The sequence below is a fragment of the Colobus angolensis genome, unplaced genomic scaffold (genome assembly GCF_000951035.1).
Source record: "Colobus angolensis palliatus isolate OR3802 unplaced genomic scaffold, Cang.pa_1.0 Scaffold43, whole genome shotgun sequence".
Taxonomy (NCBI): Eukaryota; Metazoa; Chordata; class Mammalia; order Primates; family Cercopithecidae; genus Colobus; species Colobus angolensis.
The window spans coordinates 43,450-50,988 of NW_012117710.1; the positions used below are offsets into that span (position 1 = coordinate 43,450).

Sequence of the window (7,539 nt, forward strand, 5' to 3'; positions counted from 1 at the left end):
TAACAGTATTTGAGTGAAAACGTGGCAGTGTTTATCCCTTTCCAAGGTTTTTAGTTGCACAGTTTGTCAAAGTTGTGCTAACAGTATCTTGTTGGTTGCAAGGTGTCCTTTCAGAAGCCAATGGTGTGGTGTATTTATGTTGATTGTTGGAGGTAGTTTGGTTAGAACCTACTTCGAGTGGCTGGCGTGGGCCTTGGGGACAATGACAGCTGTCTGCTTCATGGGCAGAGATGAAGTAATTGCTTCCTGCGAAGTACCATCCTCCTGGCCACACAGTCCAGCCCATTTCGTTTGTGTTGGTTTCCTTGGCATCTGCACGTTACTGGCTTCATGTGAGTCTCATTTATTTTAGCATATGACTTCAGGCTGTGGGGAAGAATGGCCATTTTAGCACAGAGATGCACACAAAGGAAGAAGTGGCTGAATGTGAGTGAAGATATTCTTAGGGGGTGTTTCATTTCTTTTATTCTGTAACAGGCAGTCTGGGAAGCATTCTGGACATGTGGCCTGCGCTGTCACAGTTCCTGCAGGATCGCAGATGTTTGGAGATTGTAGTGATAACTGTTATCATTGAGAATGTCATTCTCGCAGGCTCTAATAAGTCAGGATTTATTCATTGTTAATTTCTGAAAGACAACTGTATTTCTAGCCGAATCCATGTTAGACGTTTCTCCTGGCAGTGTTGCTGGGGCTATTCCCATGGCTTAGTCTTAGGGAAGCACACGCCTTTGAATACTGCTGAAGCTGTGAGTACCCGAAGCGCACCGGAGTACTTTTGCCATACGGGGTGTTAGTCACTGATACACGTCTCAGTCAGATCTGATGGATTCTGGACACCTTTCTTTTTTAATTTTTTAATTTTTATTTTCTATTTTTGTTTTTTAAGAGCACAACCTCTCAGGTGGCCACCATGAATCTCTGCTGTTTTCAGTTGGCTGCAGCCTATTTGCCATCTCTGGTTCAAACATATTCGAAGCCTGATGATGCTTCCTTCTGTTCTTCTGCTGTGTGACCTCCGCGCCCGCAGGGTTCAAGCCTGTCAGAGCTGGGAGCCCCCTTCACAACTACCAGGGTTTCTGGAACCTCCTTTATCTAGCCCTGGGGATGGAAGAGATGTCATCAGAGGTGAAGGCTTATTAGGTTTACATGCCATTGATAACGAATGTGGTTTTCTTTTATATAAGGGGAGCTTCTTATAATGTGCTTTAGTAGGGTAAAGAAGCTTTTGAGGTTTGCTTTCTCTGGAAAGATAATTTGTGATCCTGCTGTTGCTTTCAACAAAAATGTAATTTGCATACCAGTGCATGTTGTATTACTGAGCACTGGCTGACAAATGGTTCTTAACTCGTCATTCACTCCGCCACTGTTTCTTGAATGGCATATGTGTGCCAGCTGTGGTAGGAACTTGCTAGGCTCTACGACTAACCCTTATGAAACGGGGGTCCTGGGGGAAGCAAATGCATATAACTATAAACGTTTATGGGGATATCAGAGGGGGTGACTATAAATGCAAAACTTCGTTCGTTCATTGCCCCATCTAGGAGGTTTTGTGTCTTAGCAGCGTGTTCCATAGCAACGTATCCGTGTATCAAAATATTCATCATATTATTTTGAAATTCTCTGCTTAGGTATGTGTTTTTCCGACAAAGTTTAGAACTGGTTAAGGACAGGCTATGGGGTATGTATTATATATATCTACACACACACATATATTTATATATATATACATTACCATTGCAAATATAAAATATATATTAATATATATGCACACATATATATTCCTCTCTCTATATATATACAGACACACCACACACATATATACACACACACATATATATATGAAATACACACACACACACACACTTCTACTGCCAAGCACAGAAAGTCAAAACTAGGCAAGAGTTCTTTTAGTGTTCATGAAAAAATAGATGTGCTTAGTTGAGAGTGTCCTTAAGTTGCCAGGGGAAAGACAGGATGGATTCACGAAGGGAGATAGTGTTTTTTTTTTATTTTCTTTGTTTAACTCTTGAATTCGAAATAATCCAGACTTATTGAAAAGTTGCAAAAATAGTACAGAGAATTCCAATATACTCTTCCCTCAGATTCCCCAAACATTTCACCGCATTTGTACTTTCTTTTTCTCTTTCTGTGGATATAATTTTTTTTTTCTCTGAAATGTTTGAGAGTGGAAGGGAGAATGCAGGGCACAAAGAAAGGCGGAAGGAGAGAGGTGGGTTGGGAGGCTTTTTTTGTTTTTTTTTTTTTAACCTTCTGAGATGGAGTTTCGCTCTTGTCACCCAGGCTGCAGTGCAATGGCACGATCTCGGCTCACTCTAACCTCTGCCTTCTGAGTTCAAGTGATTCTCCTGCTTCAGTATCCTGGATGGCTGGGATTACAGGCGCCCACCACCATGCTTGGCTAATTTTTTGTATTTTTAGTAGAGGGGTTTCACCATGTTGGTCAGGCTGGTCTTGAGCTCCTGACCTCTGATGATCCACCTACCTTGGCCTACCAAAGTGCTGGGATTACAGGCGTGAGCCACTGTGCCTGGCGATTGGGAGGCTTTTGCAGTAACCCAGATCGCTATGATGAGGGCTGGACCTGGTTGGAAATGGTAAGAAAGGTGAGAAGTGGTTAGGTCTGGCATATATTTTGAAAGGAGAGTTTAAATGGGTTGGATGACGAGAGAGAAAAAGAAGTTTTAAGGATGATGTCAAGGATTTTGGCCTGAGTAACTGGAAGACGAGAGATGCTGTTATTGGGATCGGGAAGACTATGGGAGGAGTGGGTTATAGCAGGGGGAATCAAAAGTGTGCTTTTGGCATGCTAAATTTGAGGTCCAAAAAGGGATGTCAAGAAGTGTTGGCTTGGCGCAGTGGCTCACGCCTGTAATTCCAGCACTTTGGCAGGCAGATGACCTGAGGTCAAGAGTTCTAGACCAGCCTATAATTATTAAAATCGATCATTGATGTTTACTAATTAATCATATTATTGCTTCTAATACCGTAGGGAGTGTACACCTACCTGTGATGTCGTTCCTAATATCCAGGGACAGAGAGCATGATCTTAGTTTTAATATTGCAGTAGGTGTACACTCATCCTGTGACACTGATCCTAATATCCGGGGGGTAGAGGATGACATGACTCCCAACATAGCAATGAACGGACAGCCACCCGGTGATATTGCTCCTAATATTCACAGAACAAGTGTATGATATTACTCCCAATATCCCAGGGAGGGTACAGCTCTTCTGTGATATGGTTCCTAGTATCCGGAGGGGGAGAGGATGATAACAATTCCAGTATCGCAGGCTGTGTTCCCCTGCCCTGTGATATTGTTATTAATATCCTGGAAGGGAGAGGATGATATGACTCCCCATAGAGCAGGAGGCGTACACCCAGCCTGGGATATCGTTCCTAATATCCATGGAGAGGAGAGGCTGGTATTACTCCCAATATGGCAGGGGGTGAACATCCACCCTGTGATATTCTTCTTAATATTCCAAGTCTGAGAGGTTGATATTACTCCCAGTATCACAGACACCATACATGCCCGTGTGATACTCTTCCTGATATCCGGAAGGGAAGAAGATGGTATTAATCCCCACATCGCAGGAGGTGAACACCCACTCTGTGATATCTTTCCTAGTATGCAGGGGGAGAGGAGATAATATTATTCCAATATTGCAGAAGATGTACACGCCCCCCGTGATATTGTCCTTAATATTCCAAGGCACAGAAGACGATGTTACTCCCAATATCGCAGAAAGTGTACACCCCTCAGTAATGTTGTTCCCATGATCCAGGAGGGAAGAGGATGATATGACTTTCAACCCCTGCACCCTGCAATGCTCTCACCCTGCAACACTGACACCCAACTCAACCTGACATGGGACCAGAGGTGCTGGCTGGGGGTGTTGATTGCTTCTCTTTTCTCCCTTGCCAGACTCAGTAGAGGAAGCTGAGAAGGAGCAGCCACAGGAACAAGGTAGGTTTTGCCCGTGTCTCAGGCTTCCTCTGGTTATGAGCTGGGCCTTGGAGTAACGCCGGGGGAGGGGACAGAGCTGAGTACTTTGGGCACTGGATGCAGCTGTCACCCCTCTGTGGTGTGGGCCGGGCGCTTGAGGAACATCGCCTGAGGTGGGCCTGAACCTCCCGTCTACTCTGGCACTGGAGGCCGTGGTGTCCCACACTTCTTCCAATGAACATGCTGACCCCCGGCTGGTCCCTGACTGAGGTGGGGCATCCTTTCCACTGCTGGGGCCCACATGTAGCTGTGGGTTCCTTTCTCATGACCCGGAGAAGCTGCAGTTCACCTTGTGCTCTGCCTCAGAGATGGGAGGCCACACTGCCCTCAGCGGGTAGCAGAATTCAGAGCCTTAGGTTGCAGGGGCCTCAGCTGAGGTCCCTGAAGGGTCTGCTCCTTCCTGAGGGGAGCCAGTGGGGAAGGGAAGGCTGTTGTAGGTTTGCATCAGGGAGGGGGTGGTTCCACCCTCTGCCAAAGTCCCTGGAGCAAAGGCACGTGGCTCTCCAGCTGCCCCGGAGGCCAGGGTAGTGACTGGGAGGCGCTGTGTGCCTCTGCCGAGTAGGGGAGATTTCTTAGCTAATCTAGTGTAGTCAAGTCAGACATTTGCCTCTAAATCGTATTTATTTATTTTTTTTAATTCCAAGGCTTTACAGATGAATAAGGAGGCAGTTTGTATTGAAAATAGTTTTTACACGTGAGCTTGAAACAGAGAGTCTGTTTAAATCTAGGTGTTTTCCTTCCCAGTGATGCCTCCTTTCATCCCAGGTTTTCCAACAGGAAATGCGCTCGTTTGCTCACCTCTGGGAGGGGGCTTTGGCTAGGAATCCACCAAAGCCAGCAGGCGCCAGTGGGCTGCTGGAGCAGGCGGGCCTTTGTTAACCCTTTAGGAACTGTGGGCTTCAGGTTTTCAGACCATCCAAGGTGAAGGTGGCCACAGGGGCCTGGAAGCTTTCCCATCCTTCCTGCAGGGATGGTCCATTTCCCTGCACGGAGCTTGGTACCTGGGTACAACACCCCTGTCCTGTGCCGTCGGTGGCTTTACCAATTTTGCATAGCAGCTTTTGAGCTGATCAATAGCTCTGATTGGCTGTTGAGGATTTCGTGGATTCCTGTACCCCACTGGGGGCCCAATATGCTGACAGAAGTTACATTTGTAGTTGTAGTGCTGCATACACATGGGTCCAGTTAGAAGGCTTTGATTCTTTCGAAAGGGAAAGGCATCTCTGAGGGATCGCTGAGCTGACGTAGTCTCCTCAAACCATGCTGTCAGGTGGGTGACAAAGCAGGACAGGAGAGTGATTTCGTAGGAGAGTCGGGCCACGGGCCTGCGTGTTCTCTCTGTCCCCATAGTGCCGGAGTTCCTACGTGCTCCAGGCCCAGGTTTGCATTGCACATAATTCTCAAGGGCTCATGGCAAGCTCTGCCAGGGACACAGAGGGCCGGGATGTGGGGACCCTGCCCCCAGTGGACCAAGGACTCACTGCTGGACTCTAATCTGTCTAGGTGTTTTTGTGACTTGCGGAAATACCTCCACCTTGCCTGGGCCTGGAGCCACAGGAGACCCTTCCGAAGGTGAGAAATGTTCTGGAACAATGCAAGACCTGCCCAGGTTGCCCCCAGGAGCCAGCGTCCTGGGGTCTCTGTGCGGCATCCAGCAACGTGAGCTTGCAGGACTCCGAGGAGCCCTCCTTCTGCTTGGAAGCTAAAGAAGACTGGGAGGATCCAGAGGCCCTGAGCTCACGGCTGCTGTTCCTGAACACCTCCGGATACAAGGTCAGCTTCCGTGGCCTGTACAACGTGGCGCTGCCATGGCTGAGAGGCATGTTCTGCAGCTTTAGCGACAAGGAGGAGCTGACTGGGCGCCTGGCACAGGCTCGAGGGGCGGCCAGGAAAGCTGGCCTCCTCCTGGCTCTGGCCAGGCTCTGCTTCCGCCTGGGGCAGCTGTGCAGCAGGAGGCTCAAGCTGTCCCAGGCCTGGGTGTACTTTGACGAAACACTGGGGACCCTGGGGGGCAGCTTCAGGTACCTGTTCCAGGTGGTGGCTGTATACGCCAACCTGACCAGCATTTACCGGAAGCAGAACCGGGAGAACTTTACACAGGTGGTTCCCAAAGCCATGACCCTGCTCCTGGGAACGCCCGGCCACATCTGCAGCACTGAGGTGGACGGGGAGCTCCTGCAGCTAGCGCTGCAGTGGACAGTGGGTGGTCAGAGCCTGCAAGGCCTGCTTCCTGCTGGCCAGGCATCACATGCACCTCAAGCAGCCTGAGGAGGCCCTGTCCTTCCTAGAGTGGCTGTTGCTTTTGCACAGGGACTCGGGAGCCCCAGACGCTGCGTGGCTTTCAGACTGCTCCCTGCTCCTGGCAGACATCTACAGCCGCAAGTGCCTGCTCCACCTGGTGCTGAGCTGTGTCAAGGTGGCCTCATTGAGGACACAGGACTCGCTGGCCGGCTTGCTGAGGAGCGTGAACCTGGTACTCCAGAACGCCCTCCAGCCCCACAGCCTCCCCACCCAGACTTCCCAGTACCTCAGACGAGCTCTGGCCTCCCTAACCCCGGGCACAGGCCAGGCTCTGTGTGGCCTTCTCCACACCAGCCTAGCCCAGCCGTACAGCCACCAAGGCTACTATGGGCCGGCCCTCACCTTCATGATGCAGGTGGTGGAAGCCAGTGCTGTTGCCGGAGTCTGTGCCATCGTGGACCCCCTGGTGGCCCTGGCCTGGCTGCACGTGATTCATGGGCAAAGCCTGGTGGCCTTGAACATCCTGCAGTCTGTCCAGGATGCAGTGGTGGCTAGCGAGGACCAGGAAGGTGTGATTGCCAACATGGTGGCCGTGGCTCTGAAGAGGACGGGCCGGAGGAGGCAGGCAGCCGTGGGCTAGTACCGCGCCCTATGGGTGATTTGGGACCTGGGCCAGCGGAGGAACCAGGCAGTGGTTCTGGTCAACTTCGGGACCCTGTGTCTGCACGCGAGTGCCAGCAGGCTGGCCCAGCACTACCTCCTGGAGGCCGTGCGTCTGTTCTCGAGGCTTCCCTGTGGGGAGTATGGCTGGGACTTCACCCACATACTCCTGCAGCTGGGTCACCTCTGCACCCGCCAGGGTCCGGCCCATCAGTGCAAGGGCTACTGTGAGTGGGCCCTTCTGGTGGCCGTGGAGATGGACCACGTGGGGAGTGAGTGCCCCAGTTCCTCTTGTGCGCCTTCTGGGGCCACTCGGGTCAGGGCGCACCTGGGGTTTGTGATTCGGAAACAAGTGATGGTTTTTTCACCATCGAAAGTGCTGAGTCATGGCCAGCAGCAGATGCTGGCAAGCGCCCTGGAGACAGGCGGTTCCCATGCAGGGCCAGGCCCTCTGTGCCCTACCGGGGCAGCCAGCTCTTTCCGGTTTGCTCAGGCACCATCCTGCCTTGAGCACGGAAAGTCCTGCGTGCTGGGAATCCCTGGCCATAACCCTGGGATCAAGGCAGGCGCTGCTGAGCTGGGACTTGGGGCCCCTCCATGAGCCAGGCCC

The 7,539-nt window shown here is 50.9% G+C and overlaps 1 pseudogene; it reads left to right on the forward strand.

Moving 5' to 3' along the window:
- The first annotated feature begins 3,947 nt into the window (after positions 1-3,947).
- The window catches only part of LOC105522462, an 80,367-nt pseudogene continuing 76,775 nt past the window's right edge, over positions 3,948-7,539 (forward strand).